Genomic DNA, 19577 nt, shown 5'->3' on the forward strand with positions numbered 1-19577 from the left:
GATACGGTGAATAAGCTAAATTCCCAAAATGTGGGCGTGTTCCTTTAACAGTAAACTGTGATTACGCATGAGATTATACGAGTATCTGGTAACCGCGAGTGTCTCTTTTATCACAAACCCTTTAGACGCATCTGCAGCAGGCACTTATTTTGACAAGACACATGAAGCACACAAGATCTCTCAAAGTGCAGAACACATATTTTGAAATTACAAACCACACACATGACGGGCTACATACATGTTGTGACGAACATCGCATCAAGCACGCTCGAAAAAAGAAGTCACCGGCCGCCACTGATGTATATTTTAATTGATTCTGTTAACTTTCATGTTTGTATTTGTGTATTAATTTAGTTGACAATATCATTTCATGTTTTTTTCCAAGAATCCCCTGTAGGTTCACAGCATTCAGCAAGGTCTTTAAGGTCAATTGAAACTTTTAACCCCATTACTTTTCTAACATATAATAAAATCAATATTTTTTCTGATAAAAATGATTTCTCCAGCCAACTCGAATATATAAAATGAAAAGGCCCTGCTTTGTTTTCAAAACACACACAAATAATCACATTTATAACAGGTTTGTTTTTATCCACTCGACAACAGCCTTAAGACAAATAAGGGTAGACTGCCGCTTTTATTCTGCCCATGAAAGGTTAATTATCTGGCACCTGCAGTGCACCGAGGTGACTATTAGAACGAGTTTCACAAAGAGAAAAACAAAACCTTCATCGAAGCACGTACTTTAGCATTCCAACAAGCAAGGCTGCAAACACACGTACTGACTAACAATACCATCATTATAGGAAAAACATATTATTACCAGACTGTTTTTAAACAAACCCCTAAGGCCGTAATTTGAAGAAAAAGACACGCAGCTCATTCACACGATGCTATTCATTACGAGCTTGGCAAGGCAGTTTGTCCATCACGGCCCTTGCTGTACTGTAAGTAAGAAGAAGTGGAATACTGGCGGGTTTCTTTCTTCAACACCCGGTCCAAAACATAGCGAATTATCCAATTGCCTGGCTTGAATGTCAGCGCATGGATTAGATAGTCCGCATGTACGTGTATATCTGAGAGAAATGGAGACGGATAATCAGAAAGGCTGTGGCCAGCTGCTGTTCTCCGACTGTAAAACTGACATCTTAAATCAGCGTGGCCCGTAATTAACACCCGGCACCTCCGGGCGGGATGGGAATGGAAGAGATTATTTCATGCCCGGGGACGTTACACCTCTCATCATTGAGACAGAATGCAGCGAGAGCTTTGTTGTGCTATGAATGAGTTCATTTTCTCCCGGGCGAATCCTTGAACGCAGACAACATTTAAAAGTGCTATCGGCCCGCCCGTGTCTGCGTTTGTAGTCGACTCGTACGCCTGATTTATTTTCAAAGATGGACTTGAATTGCATCTTTACTCAAAGGTACAGCTCACCTAAAAATAAAATAAAATAAATATCATTCATGCCAACCGTTTTTATCGTAGCAAACAACAGGGAGGATTCCTGCTCTCATTTTATGTTCGATTAAAAAATATATAAAGTTTTGACACGAGGGTGATGAATTAAATCATGTACTTTCTCATCCACACACACACACACATACACAGCTTGCCAGTTATGGTTAGATATGATAGCAGCAACCCTGCACCTCGCAAAGGATGCGGTAAAATAAAACCGGACCTGTCAATGACCTATCCCTGCCTTTAGAACCCACTAATCAGACGGCACCAAGACAGGACTGAGCTCAGAGATACAGCCTTCAACCACAAACTCTCTCTCTCTCTTTGTCTTCTCCTGTCAGTCATCTGGGCTCTTCTGCCGCAGGAGTTTCCCGATAGACCTCTGGTCTGCTCCATCCACTGTTCAAATCAATTAACAAGGCAGCTATTAAGACTGTTATTCTACACACGCTGCGTAATTGAGACAGACCAGTAATTGAAAAGCTTACAATGGGAGGGGAGGATAAAATATACAGACACAGATAATAGGAGACCTCGCTTTGACAGGCTACCGAATGACAAATGTGGTCACATACAGAAATGAACTGGAAAGAAACAGTAAAGGCTACGATAAGTGTGACATGGCCAAGTAAGATTAAAGTTCGGCAAAAGTTGTATTTTTATAATGTAATAGTACTGCTTATAATGGTAACAAATTGTTGATCCAGGTACTGCGAGTCATCTTGTCAGGTACTACTTGTATGTTTAAAATCCAAGAAAATGCGTTACGTAATAATATTATTTTTCTCAAGTAACAAATAAAGTAAGGCATTACTTTATAAATGTACAGATTAATATTTTAGTTAATTTTTAAAAAAAAGTAATGTGAGTTACTTTTCAGTTTAATTAATTTGATAAAAAAAATTATATAAAACACCTGCAAGGCCTGAATGAGATCAAGCCTCAGCCAGGTAAGAAAAAGTAACTCAAAGGTAACTTAAAAGTAACATAAGTATTACTTTCCATGAAAAGTAACTAAGTAACGCAATTAGTAACTTTTTTGGGGAGTAACTTAATATTGTAATGCATTACTTTTAAAAGTAACTTTCCCCAACACTTCCACTCAGACAAATTTGAATGATTAAAAAAACTTTAAATAAATAAATTCTCTGCTCTCAAATGCTGGGGGCGGGTCTACTCTCAGCGCTTAAACCATGCCCACTTGCGTGAAAGCTGCCGTCTCCTTAAATTTTAAATACCGCTACAACCTAAATGTATGCTCGCAATTGTGTTAAGGGTGGGGCCATGCATGGTGGCTCCAGTGCATCATCGAGCCACTGTCTTAGCCCCGCCCAAATAATCCTAAACACAACAGTTTACTATAGTAAGTACTATAGTATACCACTGTATTTTTTCATCTGGTAATAGATGTTGCAAATGTGTTCTTTTAACATTTTACAATATTTTTTTCATTAAATCCCATGACAATACTCAAACATTGACTGTTAGCCACTGAAATCAAATAATAATTGGTTAATTTGTTAATATGTTGTTGAACCCCCATGAACTCAAAGCTGTGATTGGTCGACAAGAATGTTGTTTCAGAAAAACGCCTATACGGTACTAAACATTATGTTAAAGGTGCAGGGTTTCCAAAACTTAGATAACTTCAAATTCAAGGATCTTTCAAGGACTTTCCAGGTTCAATACCCTCAAATTCAAGGACTAAATGTGGGGACACATTTCAAGTGAGAGCAAGGTTACATTGTGTTGCCTTTTAAGATACATTGTTACAGTTCCCTTCCGAGGGAACTTGCGCTGCATCACTCCGGTGACACTTTGGGGACGCCTCCAGGGGTAAGTGTGTCTGAATGTGTATATCAAGTTCAGCCAATGGTAAGGCTTAACGACAAAGACAGGGTGATGGGGGAGTCAGGAAGTATATTGCTATCTAAAATATAGCCAAGGATGGCGTTACAGGGACGCAGGAAGTATGCCAAGAGAGACGCTGCGCCTCGTTCCCTTCTCAGGGAACAACAGTTACATACGTAACGCGAGACGTTTTCATGTGTCAAACACAACTATGCAAAAAGCATTTTGGTATGAATCAACATTCACATACAGAAGATATAAGCATTTAAAGCGAACAGTTTAGCACGTGTGCCTCAAAGGCTAGAAATTTTATGATATTATCCTACACTACACAGGGAATAATATGGATTTTTTCAGAAAACTTCTTGTATAAAATAGATTCAAGCACTTTCAATGACCTGTATCTATGTATGTATATTTTCCCTCTGATTCACAAACTTTCAAGGATTTCAAGGACCCGTGGGAACGGGTGGCACAACATGATCAATGTTTACATAACATTAGACATGATTTGTATGAATATAGTAACAATTTAAGTGAATAGAAGAGCTCATATAATTTGATCTTGGAAGAATTTAATTACAGGGGACTCTCAGTTTTTTACATGCTCACAGCACATAAACATGAAGAGAAAGCGACTCCAGAGTCAGTATTAGCTGTCACGCCCTGCCAAGCATAGAGAAACATTTAACAGAGACAAGACCACATATCTCACACCTTCAAATGCCTGTTATTTCCCCAGTGCGAGAGCGCTGAATTTAATCAAATTAAGTCTCAGAATTTGCTCATCTTTAAAGCGACAGCTTTTCAAAAGCTTTACATGCGCTCCTGAAGTGTTTGAGAGGTAAATAATTTGTTTTTCTGCTAAGGATGCGAATTTTAATGCAATCCCCTTCAATTTTATTCGCTCTAATCTTTATTCGCCCGTACTGTATGTCTCATAAAGTTAATTTAAAAACAGATATGGGGAAAATTGCAACTCATCAAAAGCCTAGGTTTCAATCGTAAAAGATGATTCATGACTTATGATTATCATCAACGAATGCGTAAATATCAAACTGATATCCTGTCAATCTTCTTGCAGTAGCGTTTTATGAAATAACACTATATGTTGAGTAAAGAGAATATGCAGTAGTAAGAAGAGACAGAAGTAAATAAATATTATAAAATGGCCCGTTCTGGTTCTTCATTCTGATTGGTTAAAACGCGTTCTAAGCCGTGATAAAATACCCCGGTAACCCCACGGTTCAGACCGCATTATATACGTAAGTATCACTGCGCCACTGTTGCTGCGTACTGATTTATGAAAATAAACACCAGTGTCTTTAATCATATTTTTAATTTGTCTACAATTGCACAATTAATGCTGATATCCAGATAAATGTCAATAAATATTGTTGAGTCATCTCGTCAATAAAGAGAAAACGTTCCCTGAGGAGTTTCTATATCAAATCCATATTTCCGCTATTATCCACTGCCCCTTAGCTGTTATAAAATGCACTGGTAACCCACTGCTTCTTACGGCTTATTGCTTTAGTAAACGCTAAATAATTGATTACGTGTTATATAAAAATTGTTAAAAGCATTATTTAGGGGCGGTTCCAGTGTTGCCAACTTGGCGACTTTGACGCTAGATTTAACGACTTTCCAGACCAATTAGCGACTGCTTTAAAAAAAAGCACCTAGCCACAAATCTGGCGACTTAAGAATGAGCCATAGCATTAACTCGAGATATCTCGTCAATTAAGAGAAAACGCTTCCCCGCCAAACCGACGCAAAAATGGTAAGAAAATAGGAGAAGAGAATGCAACGGACGTAATAGTATTGAAGTCCCCAGTTCGTCAAAAAAGGACGCGAAAGGTATACCCTCCGCGTCACATATTGACGAATGGTCAAGTGTCGTCAAATATTGACGACATGGGGTGAGACTGTGTTAAAATATATGATATTAAACTTAAATGAAAAAAAATAATAATACATTAAAATGCTGTCTGATGGAGAGGTGAAAAGTAAACCGATAAATAAGCTTTGAATTTGGTAAATATTTGCTTTGTTATTCTCCAGGTGTTATCTGTTTTTTTTTCAGAATATCATGTGTAAAGCTATGATGCCTTAAAAGCCACTATAAAACTTTGTTTTTGTCAAATTGTTCCTTCATCCACAAATAATGCTCAAGACTATTGCATTAGCAGTACAAAGATCATACTGTAGGTTGGACCCCCAGAGACGCACATACTGATACACTTTTAAAATGCTGGGATATTTTTAACCCAGTGTTGGGTCAAAAAAGGGACAAACTCACTTTTTTGGGTTTAACCCAACAGTTTTTTAAAAATATCCCAGCATTTTAAAAATACAGTGTAAAATGTATCTTGAATGCACTGTATGTCTGCTGGAAAAGCCAAATGCATAAACGGTAAATGTAAAATACTTGACTGACTGTGCATCAATACACACACACACACACACACATACAATTATAACTAGAAAAAGTCACAAACAGCATTCTGCTTCTTTTTTTGTCTCAGACTACAAGGTGGTCTAGCATTTTCCATGTTCTCCACTAAAATGTGCCATTTAAAAGGCCAAGTGGCTTTAAATTAGCCACAGACGGTGTCTCCGAGCAGAAAAGGGCACATCTTCACATTTTTAAAGAGATGTTTTCAATTAAATCAGTATTGGAGAGAGCATATGCTAATGCCATGAATATTTAATGTGTGTTCTGAGAAATAGTTAAGACCCCTCTGGTCACAGGGCTCTTTTCAACACAATCAGTACGCCAGTGCAGAAAAGTGAAAGAGGAACTAAGAAGTCGCCGACAGCTCTCGGGCAGAACGGAGGGAAGGGAAGATAAAAGACGAGAAGGGGAAAGAGATAACTTGGGCTTTTAAAAGCTGCTTTTCCCTCTTCTTGACTAAACTCTGTCCTGTGGCGTGTGGGTCTGGTTGTGTGACTGCTAGATGGGGAGTTTGAGGCAAAATTTGACGGGTATGCACGAGAGGAAAAATTGCTCGGGGTCGCTCTTTTGTAGCCCGGGAGGCTATTTTTCACATCTCAGTTGGAGTATCAACTTTGTCTCCGAAGGGAAAAGAGACACAAACCTCGGGTAGTGCATTGTGTTAGCATCGCAAAAGGTCATGGGTTCGGTCCCAGGGAACAGACATACTGATACGCGTGTCAAATCTCAGCACAGTTTCAGACATGCTTGAAATTTCTTCGGAAACTTTAGAGACGTGAGATTTCTGCGGTTGTTTCTCATGAGAAAGTCTTGGAAGTTGGAAACTATTTGTTTTTTATATAAACTCATTTCAAACAATTCAGATATTGAGAAGATATATTTTTTGTCCATTTTGCAACTTTGGCATTCCTTTGCAGGTACCCGTGAGACCGAAATGCGAAAGTCTATTATAAAAATTCATATTGTGCGTGCACCCATGTCATTCGCCTCAGGATTTTAAGTTATCTTCGGTTCCTTTAAAGTCGCTCCATATTCTCCAAGTTTAGCTGAAGGTATTGCGGTGGGATGCTAGGACAAAAGCAAGGGTTCACGCCTTGGAGGGGGTTTTATTTCAAAACGAAATTACATATTGAACAGGGATTAAAGTGTCCATGCGAAGCGGGAAATCCGAAAGGACATGCTAGGTAAAGTCAAGGTCAGGCTATGGTGGTGTGCAGAAGGTCTATGGTATAAAAACTGGTGGTGATGATTTTACTATCCGACAGTCTGCACTGTCATTTCACACACAAATAAAGTTTGATATGTTTATAGTCAATAGCTGTTATATTCACATAAGCTGCTATACTAAAGATGACACACATTTTAATTTTATACTGGCAGCTAAAGTCTTCAATTGAAGCTTCTACTCACAAGAAATCATATGATATTCAGGGAAGCAATATCGGTTGGCTTAGTGGTTGCTGGGTAAACGGTTCCTTTAATATTAAGTGCTGGTGGTATTGAACCTTAAGTATGAGCAATAGCAGAGATGCATTCCTTATAACCGCTAATGAAATTTTCGGAAATGAATAAAAATCAATGGTTTTACGAGCACACAACAATGATGTATTACCAAATTAATAATTTATTGAGACCTTTAAAATGTTTTGAAAAATGGCCACGAAGGCAACAGCCACCGGCTTTTAAAAAATAAACCGTGACAGATTTACGAAGGTAAACAAAGGGCCGGCCAATTTCAGCTTTCCAAAGGTTCCCCGAGGAGCTGCTTGCTCACCAGCACCTTTATTAGTAGTAGTTAACGTTTGATGAGTTGTTAATGTTGCTCAGTCTTGGGGTCACGGTGGGCACTCGCATTTGGAAATTAAATGGCTCAAGCCAGACTAAGGTTCGGGTCTGTAGGTATTTGATGGTCAGCAAGCCGATCAAAACAAACAGGCTGTCCAGCTGATCTCCTCACCATGATATGAGCCATTTCCAGAGGAAAACGATATTGCTCACAGGTTGCTTGTTTATAGATTTGATGGACTTCTCAGTTGTATTTCGTTTAGGTTTCAACTTAATCTCAGATGACTGGCCTAAAATTGCTTAAGAGACAATTGGTATTCTTTTGAGGATTTTGAGCTGTAAAATTAATGTAGATTGTATAAGTTAAATAAATTTGAGTAAAAAATGGATTTGAGTAAATTTTGCAATATTGAATATTAAAAACATATTGAAATATTTAATATATAGAAATTTATAATATTTAAAAATAAAAGTGTTTTTAAATAAGACACTTTAAAAGTTTTTTCACTGAAGTGTCTGGAGTTTTATTAATTGATTATTTAATTTATTTAAAAGCTATAAAAATTTAAATGTTTTGTGCCCAAATGCTAAAAAATTAAGTCATAAGTCTCGACCCAAAGTTTTAACCCAAATTTCAAGTTAAAATCACAAAAAAATGGTTTGTGTCCATCAATGGCCACTAGGTGTCAATAGTTTGCTGCATACTCTTGTCACAAATTGATAAATTACTGCCACTGCATTATTATGACTGCTAAAAGTTTTGAAATATAAAAAAAAACAACATTTTTTAAAAGCTTTCCGATGATATATAGGTTGTCAAAATTATTTCAGGTTTATAGGATATGTAATAATAAATATGCAATAACACCTTAGGCCCACCCGTTGGCCTGTGATATTTTAGAAAATTGCTCTTACTACATCATTCTTTTTGTAAAATGTGTGTCACATTTCTAAGATTTCTGGGTCTTTTTCTGAGAAAAAAAATAGAAGAGAAGCAGGAGACTTAAGCCAAGCTTTCATTTGCTCTTTTTTTATATCTCATTATTTTCAAGAGAAACAAGATATCAAAGAGATATAATCTGTGATTCTTCTTATTCATCAAAAAATCCCACGCAAGACTTTTTTTCTGTAACTGTTTGACTGTATTAAGCAATCACTACCCACGTGCTAAAGATTGCCGACGCAAGGCTAATGCCAGCGACTGTGGCTTCTAAAGCTGAACTTTGTCCTTTTAAGATACTCAGAAAATCCCTCCTAGCGTGTTAGCATTATCGCTCTGCTCTTTCGATCTCTCGTTCTCTATCTCTCAGTTTTTTCCACAGAGAAATTCAGACATCCCTGAGATGCGTGCTCACGTTGGCCAGCCCGGCTGCTGCTTTGAGTTTTATTAAGAGTGACCTTCAATATGCCTCAGCTTTCTGCAAAATGTCGCTAGTGGCGTTCGGGCATCGGGAGGTCCTCTGGTTTCCCAGACTGTCTTAAGACGCCGCTGTCTATTTCCTTGCATTGTTTTTCTTGAGATGATTGCAACGGTTGGGGGGGAAGTGAGCGGGTTCATCGCACGGTTCAGAAGTCTGGAGTATTTTTGTTTTAGATGCTCATGTTTTCTATCGAGGGATCCCGCTGACAAGAGGTACAGAATAGACCTCAATCAGATATGCTACTTGTGAGCCAAACTTCTGTTAGTGTAACTGCAGCTGAAGGGCGCAAGTATATAGACCCGAATCTAATATACTGTTACCGTGATTTTAAATGACTCACACTGTGAAATATCATGTGGTACCCCCATCTAATCAACAGTGATGCCAGAATATAAGGATTCACTTGACTTTGTTTGGAAACTGTAAACAACTAAATTGTTGTGTCTAGGTTTTTCTTCATCTAGACGTATTTGAGAATCACCTCGCTTTGTATTTTCTCATCTCTGTGAAATAACGTTTGGCAGCCCTGCTCACTGACACCCGTGTTGATATATCTACCGTGGTAGCAACATCTCAACCAGCTGACACATTTCACTGTTGCATGGTACGTACTGTCACACAGCCCTGCCCCTCATATCCATATGAAACTTGCAATTTCCATGCCATTACAAATGCCATGCATAATCCGTTTCGGTGACCCCAAGACCTCACAAAGCGATTTTCCTCTTTTAGAGGCCCAAACACAGATAAGACTCATGCTAATTTACTATTTCGCATTTCCAAAGGGTTGGTTCTTCCCCCAGGTCACAGTAGATAAGACAGCTAAAGTGTTTTGGCTCCATGTAATCTGGTCTCAATGTGAATCCGTCCGAAAGTGACCTTAGATGCATGCCCAACTCCGAAGCACCTGACCTTTTACATTTCTTATTTATAGCTCAAGCTAATTCTTCAAATGCATTGTCCCGTATACACATAGTCCGTAATTACGAGAAACTCTAATCAACTTTACCTTGTCAGGTTTAAATTGGAAATGTTCATTTCTTCAAGCTAATTGCTAGGCAACTGATCACCATGGACTTATCCAAGGCCATTAAGTGCTAACGCAACGGAGCTAGCAGTAGCTATAGAGGGCGTTCTGAAATGTGAAAGTGTTTGTCTTCAGTGCGTTGTGTTTATTAGGTTGGAGTGACTCATGAGGTTTGTCAATGCCAGTGTTAATTTCACAGGAGAATAATGAGATTTTGCAGGGTGTGCGTACCAAGGCTACTTTGACAGCTCAGAAAAGCCGAACTTCTCAAAGGGTTGACAGCTCATTGTTTAGAATTTGGGAAGTTTCTGTATGGTTATCCTTGCACCTGCCTGGACTGATAATTGAAGGGTAGGAAGTAGCATGTTAAGATATACTATATAATACAACTCAGCAAGCAATTTCACTCGTCATTTCACTGTCCAGGTTAACTATAGTCTGGCTATGAGTTAACCACTTCTAGCATGACATTGCTTTTGTAAGGTATAATGTATAAGCAGTCAATTGTTATCGCTGCCTGTACATTATCCCACGTATTACACGGCTATTTACCTCATAAGTAAGGTAGGGCACATTAAATATTTTATTTGCTTATTTATAACGAACGCAGACCTTCCGAAGAAACCCCATTTATGGCGTTTAAATGTCACAAACACACTATTTGGTTTATTTATTTGTAAATATAATGTCTAGGGATGCACCGAATGTTCGGAAATTATTCGGCTGAAAATAGCAATAAACTCATTTTCGCCGATCGGCCAAAAAAGTGAAAAGGACGAATAAATTTTACCGAACAATGAGGTCTTTGATGATGCGATCAAGTAACCAGCGCAGAGTGAAAGACGCACAAATGCAGCAAACATGTTGGTGAAAGCATTTGAAAGGTTCAGAGAAAGACACAAGGACATATAGCACTACAGCATGCTCAACATACAGTGCTATAAGCGTCGTTGCAAGTTTCTTAACTCTTTCCCCGCCATTGACGAGTTTTCTCATCAATTAAGAGAAAACATTTGCATAAAAAACATTTACGTGTTCCTGATGAATTTTTATGTTAGTTTGCAAATTATCCACTAGATGGCGCTCTTACACAATTTATGAAAAAACTGAAGCCAAAACGTTATTTACTAATTTTAAACTCTGTGTATGTTTCTGGTCTCTAACAAAATTCCTTCACAAAACTGCAATTATTTCAGCTTTTTTTGCTAAAAATTTTATTTTTAAAGAAAAATACCCATATTTAACAGTTATAAGCAGAGAAAAACATAGATAGAATGAAACGTTTTTAGAAATTTTCCTGGAAGGCATTTTTTTGAAACTTTTGTGAAAATCACAAAAAATGCTGGCGGGCAACTTTTAAAAAAAATGGTTGGCAGGTAATGAGTTAAGGCATAGTAATGAATAAGTTATTTGCATTTTGCGTGGGAATAGAAGATCGTATTAACATCCGTTTAGCCAAGACTTAAGACTTTTCTCTTTAACAAAGCATTCACATAACTAGTCTAGTAAACATACTTATCTCGCAATAGTTAACCTGTATTGAACAAAGCATTCACATAACTCGTCTGGGTAATTTACTAATGCCGCAATAGCTAGCCTGTCTGGAACCAAGTATATATTAAAACCCAACAGTGTGTGACACTTGCTTTACATGCAAACGGCCCCTACACTAATAGGATTTAGTTTCTCTCTCCCTGTCTCGTCCTCAAACCTGAGGACATTGAGACAAACAGACCCAGTTCCGGCCGACGTGGAGGTCAACACACTTGACTTCAATGTGATGCCCAGCCGATCCCTGACCAACGACCACCGGCAGAACCCGTTTAATCTCCTCATTCGTTTACAAATATATATATATATATATATATATATATATATATATATATATATATATATATATATATATATATATATATATATATATATATATATATATTAGGGATGCACCGAATCCAGATTTTTTAGGTTCGGCCGAATCCCGAATCCACCGTTTAAGATTCGGCCGAATCCGAAACCGAATACCGAATCCTACTCGCATCCTTATTCCATTAACACAGTAAAGCACATTAATGAAGTAAACAACGTCCACAGCAGTGTATTTTTCATTTTATTTAATTTTAACTGTACATTATGCCAGGATGACAAGTTGGAAAACTATTTTGACAATTACCATAAGCCTATGCATAATAAAAGCGTTGCGTTGCGACACGCTCGTTTTTCCAATAAGCAAGCAGCTCCGCGCTGAAAACTATATACTTTGAGTTAGAAGCTCCGCTCGTCAATGTCACAGTCTTCACACGGCCGTCCAATTACAGTGGAGGAGGGGCGGGACATTACCACAGCAACCAACCGGCTCACAGCTGAAGCATCACTGCGACCAAGCGCTCGGCTGAAAAACAGCTGGCATTTGGCGTCCTCAAGGCGTTTTCAGCCGTGTTTAAAAGTTTTGGTGTGTCCAGCCCCTAAGGCTCACCGAAAGAAAAAGCTCATCTCCACGTCAGCACCCGATGTGTGTAATCAACGGCCGCGTGACGTCGACCAGCGTAGCGCAAGCCAAGGGTTCGGTTCGGTGGAAAAAAAATCTAGGATTCGGCCGAACCCGAACCCCGTCAAAAAGCCCAGTATTCGGCCGAATCCGAATCCTGGATTCTGTGCATCCCTAATATATATATATATATATATATATATATATATATATATATATATATATATATATATATATATATATATATATATATATTTATATTTATATTTATATTTATATATATATATATATATATATATATATATATATATATATATATATATATATATATATATATATATTTATATATATATATATATATATATGGTGTTATTAAAATACATATTGATATTTAATTCTTGTGTAATATTAAACTGCACCTGTACAAATTATTTGCAGGATTCGGGTTACCATGTGTTGTTAGTTTTTTAGTTTTGAGCTGTTGGTATCTGGGAATAACAAACCTGCAAATGTCACAACTGGCCAATCAGAATAAAGCATCCCAACGAGTCGTGTAATAAATCATTATATCGTAAAATTAAATGAATTAAAGTGATTCAAACTGATGCCATTGTAAAACTATTTATGGCTAATTCATTTTTAAAAAAATCAACTCATTTATGATTCTATGCATCATGGTGTACGTTTGACGTTGTTTGCAACCTGCAAATATAACTTAATAGAAAGATGTGGTGTATGTTTATTGTCTTTGTACTGTTCCACTGTAAGGACTGTGTGAATGACATCCAATTCATACGACAAGCTCACTAAACCATCATTTCTAGTGCCACTTCTGCTGCTATTGATTCAGTAGTGTCACATTGCTGTCAATGTTCCATCTGTTTTGGGAAACCAATATAGACGCTTATAATCAAAATCATAAGGTTTTTTTAATGCATCCAGCTTTTAGCCTCATTGTTATTGCCTCATCGTTGCAAATATACAGTTTGTTATTTGGACGTTCATATCAATAAACCTCTCAATGTCAAACGGTCATTTGTAATGTGCTCCAATGCCACTGAATCAATGTAAGTTTTACATTTACAGTCCACTCATCAGAATGTCTAATTGAACATCTACCTCAAAACGATTCCTTCAAGTTCCCTTCAATCGTTTGGGATTTTAGCCTCCTGCCTGTTCGCTTCCAATGTTTAACATCTCGGGGAAGACTTGAAGTATGAAGACGCTCATTTGCGAGATTGAAGAACACTAGACATGATTGCAGAATGATCGTGATTAAGGGTCAAATAGGAGCTTAATGACTTTCAAGTGGCAAAGGCTCATGGGATTGAATATGAGGCCAGCTGAATCTTGATTGATTTTCACTCATTCTTGTTGTCTTATGGTTCATTGCTCTAAATAATGTATGTTTACAAGTCTGGCACAAAAATGGCTGCATAATCTGTTAGTGTATGTATGGACAAGCAGATACAGCAAGCTTTTCACCTATATATGAAACTATTTCATATTTTCAAGATTCAAGAATTTTATTATATGTAGTATGTTTAAACAGTTTGCAATAATATACAATGAAATTATTGGCCTGCGAATCCTCTAGCAACCACAAACTGTAAAATGTAAAGAAAGTGAACTTTGTCTCGTATTGTTGTTTTATTGTTAATGCTAATGTTATCTGTAAGTGTGTTTTCCTTGCGTTTTGAGCAGATGAGCTTGGCATTATGAGGGTGATGTTGTACCAGTTGAGCTACAGGTACATATAGGATTCATGATCTGTGCCATTGACACGGATAAATGAGCAAAATATTCTGTGAGTATACCACAGAACTTTGTGAGATCATGTTGCAAGGTTTTCTCTCTCTGACTTTAACAAAATCATAACAAAATCGACAAGATGTGATTTCTGGATGAGATGGAGAGAGATCCAATAAAAAAAGTCTTATTTAACAATGAATGTGATTCTGTTTACTTTCTCTATTTATTTATTTTACTGCAAAGCAAGCTCACATTTTTCAATTCCCATGCACCTTTCACATATTCACAAACAGACACGGTTGTCAGATAAACAGCGATGCGGTGCTTGGTAATTAACTCCATAAGAGAACTGGGAGCCATCTTCTCATCATCTCCTGGTACTAATATTCAGAAGATCGGGTGGATTACTCCCTCCTCCACTTCCCATCAGCCAGATCTCTACAAGAGGAGGCGAACATCGTCCACACAGACCCCAGAGGGCGAGACGGCGACCCGTGTCTCGACACTTCTTTAAAGCCTCTTTCCACACTTCGATAAGCACACGTCGTTTCATTGTCTCGACCCCCGAGCTCCATAAATCCACTCGTATCTCTGGAGAGCAGCCAGGAATGCCTCCTTACCTCCTTTTAGCTGGGATACACCGTTAGTACGGCTTCCTCCAGGCACAGACTATTATAACCTATATGAATGTGCACAACCCAGAGATGCCATGAATACAATACAAGAGATGTAAAGGCAGCGTGGTGCCCAGGGCCATGGAGACCAAGTCGGGCCTGAGCTCAATAAACCGTTCCCACACGCTGGCTGAGAATATGAGCATGTGTTTTAGTATGCTGCAGTTTATGGATGAGAAAAAGAGAAGGGGAGATGTGCTTGGCATACAAATGGGAAGTTGTACCTTTTGTATTGGGGTTGTCAGTTAAAAGGAAAGGTGCACCAAAAAAAAATCATCACTAAATTCTCATCAAAATAAAAATTTCTGTGAGGGAAAATGTTGTTTTCAGTACTCTTTTATGTGCGATTACAGCAGATGGAAACTTTAAAATGGATGAAAAGTACCATAAAATGTGTTCACCATATTTCAAGTCTATTGTAGCCAATTGTGTTTGAAATTATAATTATTCACTCACATTGGTGCTTCTTTGAAGATGTCTAAATCATGAACGATTTGTGCTTTTTGAAATATTATTGTTAAAACATATTCAATTATTCATTTAAAAGAAAACATTTATGGGCATTCTGTTAGAAAACAGCTTTTGTGTTACACAAAAAATAAATAATCCCTTTAAGAATAGAGGAGAATGGAGTAAGTGGCACTTTTGTACTTAAGTTGTCCTCTAGCCAAGGATAAGTGAGATGGAAATGAAACAAATATGTTTAATTATATTTCAGATTGACTCCTAGTAAAGGACATAGATATTTTACTCAAGAGAGAAATATGGCCACATTAGCAAAATCCGAATAGTTTAATAGTTGACAACATTGCAAACATTTAAAAAATATACAGTACTGTGCAAAAGCCTTGTGCTATAAGCTTATTTCTGCAATGGTATAGTGATGGTATATAACTATTTCTAGGTCTTTTCTTCATACACCACCAAAAAATACATATCATAATAAGTTAAAGTGTGAAGTATTTAGTGTGATTGAAGTTAATTTAAATCGTAATTTCTAATGCTAATCAAATTACTTCAGTACTTCAATCTCCTCAAAAGAGTTCAAGATGTGTTTGGCCAAACTAAACACAAAAGTCCAAAATTGTTATGATTTTGTGTACGTATTTTCTGCTTCTGTCTTGATAAAAATAAAATAAATATAGATGTCATTAAAACTTTGCTAAAACTGGCAAAGCTGATGGTTGTCTAATGCTGCGTTCACACCAGCCGCAGTAGAGGCGTCAAGCGCGAATGATTTCAATGTTAAGTCAATGTAAAGACACGTTTACGTGCATCTGGAGGTCTCGCGGTGTGATTGAGGCATTTAGCGTGGCGCAGTAGACGCGAATCCGCCTTATTGACACGCAAATGAGGTGAATTGAGCGTTGCTGGGGGAAAAGCGTGAGTTGAAAAATCTGAACTTTGGTGGAAAATCGCAACGCATTAACCAATCAGGAGCTTGCTCTAGTAGTGACGTGATTACAGGAAGGGAGCAGAGTCGCAGAAGCCCCTCCCATAACGTGAATTTCCGTGTGAATGTCTCGAAAAGCCTGATCTCACGAATTTCCGTGGGATAGTCACAGAATGTTTTGCTCATTTTTCTGTAGCATTCTCACGGATCTCCGCATTTTTCCGTGGCCCTGCTACGGACTTTCCGTGGCATTCTCACGGATTGGTTACTCAACTGCTTTGTTCTATATTCTTACCATTTTCGCTTCGGTTCCACCCAACTCTAACCCCAATGCCAGGCCACAATTGTTTAAAATGTAGGAAATATAAAAGAATAAAGCAGAATTTTTTATAAACCAATAGTTAAAGTGACATACTAACCCAAACACCAAATCTAACCCTAAACCAGAGCAAAAATGGTTTGAAAATAGGAAAAAGCAGTTGAGTAACCAATCCGTGAGAATGCCACGGAAAAATTAGCAAAAAATTCCGTGACTATACCACGGAACTTCGTGAGATCACGTAAAATTTCACGCGCAAATGAAGCGAGTAAATTGCACAATATACAACAGTATACCTTTCCAAAAAGTACAGTTTTGAATCTAAAAGGTGCGTGTTGGTACCTCTAAGGTACACATTGCTAAATTAAAAGTACATACAAGGTATATATCTGTACCCAAATGATACATTATTATGCTGCGTTTACACCAGCCACAGTAGAGGCATCAAGTGCGAGTGATTTCAATGTAAAGTCAATGTGAAGACGCGTCAACGTGCGTCTGGAGGTCTTGCGGCGCAAATGATGCGTTTAGCATGGTTCAGTAGATGGTGCGAATTGAGCGTCTGGTGCGATACGCTATATGCCTCATTTGCGTCGCGAGACCTCAAGACGCGCATCAATGGTGTATTTTGTGGATTTTGCGTTTGACGCAAATTCAACATGAAGAAACGCTTGATATTGTCCGTCAGCAGTCACCAGGAGCTATATGACACAAGTTCTTATTTTTATAAAGACAGGAATAAAAAGGAGCTCGCTTGGAAGAGAGTCAGTGAGGACATCGAGCAACCTGGTAAGTTGTAATACACATTTCACTTTTGAGCCACGTGACGTTTATCGACCCGCGGCATTCCCGCCGTTTTTTTAACTATTTCCCCCCCAATAGTAAGGTGACCAAATACAAAACTGGTACCTCTCTTGATAAATGCACAATCAGCATCAGTCATCTTGCAAACAGACAACCGCATAGCACTTGCCCCTCCCACAAGAAACGGATTTCGCCTCAAATGGTTGCTTTTTTCACACGTCTACTTTGCTCTAGACGCACGAATGCATTCAAACTGTTCAAGCGGCAAACTAGGCACGGCTAGTGCTACGCGGCTGGTGTAAACGCAGCATTAGGATCTTTTTAAACGGTTTTGTACCTAAGTGATTTTATTTTGCTGCACAGTTTTAAATCTATGTAACCCTAAAGAAATAAAATAAAATAATTGTTTTCTCATGCCTATTTTTTAATTGATTATAATTTAGTTTCGTATAGTTTACAACTAAATTTGAAAGTACAAAGCTGATGCACTCATATTTAATAAGCAATTGATTTCTCGTATTGATCGCTCTTGGCCTAGAAAACGAGATTTAGCCTAAATAAAACATAGGCAATACGCTGTATTTCATTAGTTATCGCATTTATAAACATTTAATTTCATTCTCTCATTTATGATAAGCAAATAAAAGGTTTCCGTTTAAAGATCAAAGTGATGAAATAAGCACCTTCATGATTGAAAACAGCTTCAAGGTAAAAGGCAAGGAGGTACTGCAACGGTCAAGGTGATCAGATGTGCGAAGCAGTCAGGGTTTTGACGGTGGCCACAGCTGTGAATTTTTATGAACAATAACATTAACCTTAAAACAATGGTGCGTGCCTTGAATGTTCATTTATGGTAACAAACATAAGACAGAAGATTAAAGTGGAGGCTTTGAAAAGAAATTTGTGGTGAAAGTGTTTTAGAGGCAAACAAATAAAACTATATTTTTGTAATATTGTGTGTTAAGAAAGTAAACAGGACCATATTGACGTCATATTGACTTTAATATTTCACATTTTGTGTCTTATTAGCATTGCAAATCACTGAACTTCTTGGGGAAAACTAAAATCGCTCATTAGGAGCTGAAATAATTTTCACTTCCATGTAAGCCATCAGTCACCTGTTAATTTACATAATCACTGTGATTTTATTAATGTTGAATGTGTATCATTTTTTCTCCATTTAAAACCAAGTTAAACTTATCAAATAAATGTATATGCCATTGTGTTTCTAAGCAGGTTGTAATTCTTATTCAACTACATTAATGCATTAGTATAAAGTGGCCCAAAAATATTTGGACAACTAAGCATCACTTAAAATGCATGAATTTAATTGCATAGATAATGAAATATAACTAGCAAGTGGTGATAAAGCTTTTATAAACAATAAGCACGGGTTAGCATCGCATTGCAAAATGTTTTAGCAGAGCGTGAACTTGTGATGACTTTCTTTAAAACAAATGTTATGTAAATGCATCGCCATTCATCGTTTTTTTTTAGAGGTGCTGTAACTAATCCCATGATGCTTTTCAACGCACAAAATGATCCAGCGGTAACTCAATTTTAATAACTGTTTATCTTACCAAGCTCAGGGTTTATTTGACATTGTATTTAACAGATATGTTAGTGCTGACTCACAGGGATTGTTGATATTGAGCTAAACAAAGCATCGAACAGAACAAAGAAGGTCATTGGTACAGGACGACTGGAGTTATTATTTTACAGCACTGCAGGCTGCTTCATATTATTTCCATCCAATTTGCACAATAGAAATATTGTTCTTAAGAATGGAGGGTCTGTTTTCACATTATCATTCATATTTAGCATATTAACAATCCTGACAGAATTAGACTGTATATATTTTAATCCATTTCACTAGACTTTTGCTATTGCAAGGAGAAATGCGATCGTGAAGTACATAATTCAATGTGCAGACAGGTGAGGCATACCAATGAGGGAAAACGAGAGCATAACTCAATCGGGTTCACAAATGGGCCGGTCATAATCTGGGAAATGGGTTTCGAGGTGCAGACGGTCTTAGCGGAATGCAAAACCACGTAAAAAAATGTAATGAACCCATTATGTACAGTGCAACCGTCAGAAACCTGTGTGTTTCTCCCCTGGAGGGTTCGAGATAAAGTCAGGGT

The sequence above is a fragment of the Misgurnus anguillicaudatus genome, unplaced genomic scaffold, assembly GCF_027580225.2.
Source record: "Misgurnus anguillicaudatus unplaced genomic scaffold, ASM2758022v2 HiC_scaffold_32, whole genome shotgun sequence".
NCBI classification, from domain to species: domain Eukaryota; kingdom Metazoa; phylum Chordata; class Actinopteri; order Cypriniformes; family Cobitidae; genus Misgurnus; species Misgurnus anguillicaudatus.